The sequence below is a fragment of the Aplysia californica genome, unplaced genomic scaffold (assembly GCF_000002075.1).
Source record: "Aplysia californica isolate F4 #8 unplaced genomic scaffold, AplCal3.0 scaffold01381, whole genome shotgun sequence".
In the NCBI taxonomy this organism is placed as follows: domain Eukaryota; kingdom Metazoa; phylum Mollusca; class Gastropoda; order Aplysiida; family Aplysiidae; genus Aplysia; species Aplysia californica.
This window is the reverse complement of record NW_004798651.1, coordinates 12,611-14,152: the sequence shown is the minus strand read 5'-3', so window position 1 is coordinate 14,152 and position 1,542 is coordinate 12,611.

Below are 1,542 nucleotides of genomic sequence, written 5' to 3'. Positions count from 1 at the left end.
AGTTTTAATTTTTAGGAAGAGTTTTACAGCACTTGCAACTCAAATTAAGTCATACAAAAGCAGAAGAGTAAATATGTTACCAGAGAGTAACATTTTTTTTTTAACCTAAGGACGAGAGATAATAAGGACGATAGATGTTTGATAAGAAAGAAAAGGAGCAAACCAACCACACGATGCCAGAGCACCTACCAACCAACCACATGTATACGAGAAAACGTGCTACATCTACACAAACAAACAAACAAATGGTTGCCCGTTGCCCTAACAGTATAACGGCGGTATATCATATTCCGCGGGGGTTTGAGGCGTCAAGTTACAAGTGTGTCAGCTCTCTGTAAGCATGCGCTGCTATCTGCGTTTGTTTTATTTTGTCTAACATTTCGCATGGTTTGCTGCAAAGACGAACCAAAAAAACAAAAAAACGAACCAAAAAAAAACACGAACAAACCCCCCAAAAAACCTGTTCCACAACAGCCGTAAAGAGCTGGAGATATGTTGTTCTCTCATGCCCCAGACCTCCACTGGCGTCTCAACTTGCAATAACATTGTATATCGTTTCTTCTCCTCACGATAAGAACGTTTTGCCACATTTTTTTTTTTTTTGGTCTCAGAGAACCGCGGCAAGTTTCGTCACTAGCTAGCAGAGCCCATCTGTACCTCGGCGGCCAACTGTTTCAACAAATGCATTATGTATTCTTCCACATCGACTGCATGCAACACGCAAAGTACCGCGAGAACTGATTACTCATCTTGGCCTTTTTTTTCCAAACCAGAAATTATGGGGTTACGTTCTTGTAGAGTAATCCATGATTTTCTCGGCAGTTTACGTGGAAATTCCAGAACAGACTTCTGCAACTATAATAATAATTATGATACGTACTCGCCTTGTGAATCTACCAAGTAACTGACAGATTAGAATGGGTCGCTATTACGGACAAGCGGTCGAGCCCAGATTTCGGGGGTTTCCAGAAATCATGACTTAAACCAAAAGTGGGCATTGCCCTACCTATAGGAGACGTTTGGTTACATTGGTGTGTATATTTGTTTGGTTATAGAGAAAATTCTCATAGTCTTTTAAAGAAAATGAACAAGGCAAAAACTTTGTCTTCAATTTTCTCAAAACAGCCTTTTTCGGGAGAGCCCAATTGTGCTGAAAAGCGGCCGAATAAACCAACCATCATGTTCTCGGAAGTTTACGTAAATGTTTCCAAATTGGCTTGTATGAGATGCAACGTGCTCACTTTGTCACCCTCCCCCCCCCCCCCTAAACCACACCCATAATTTTCCTCTCCCAATAACTGAAGGATGAAATAACAATTTTGAGTTGAATCGTTCTCAAGAACACGCCCACTTTCTTTCTATTCCTAAATTGCAAACAGAACTCGATTTGATATGATTCGCATTGAGAGAAAAGCTTGTGGACGAAGAAAGGTAGGTTATCAAGGGTCAAGTTAATGAGCTGTTCACCCAATTCGAGTCAGGTTGATACTTGTTAAAACAAAGGCATTGGTGAGTTTTAAGAAAAAAGAAGAAATTGTGGAT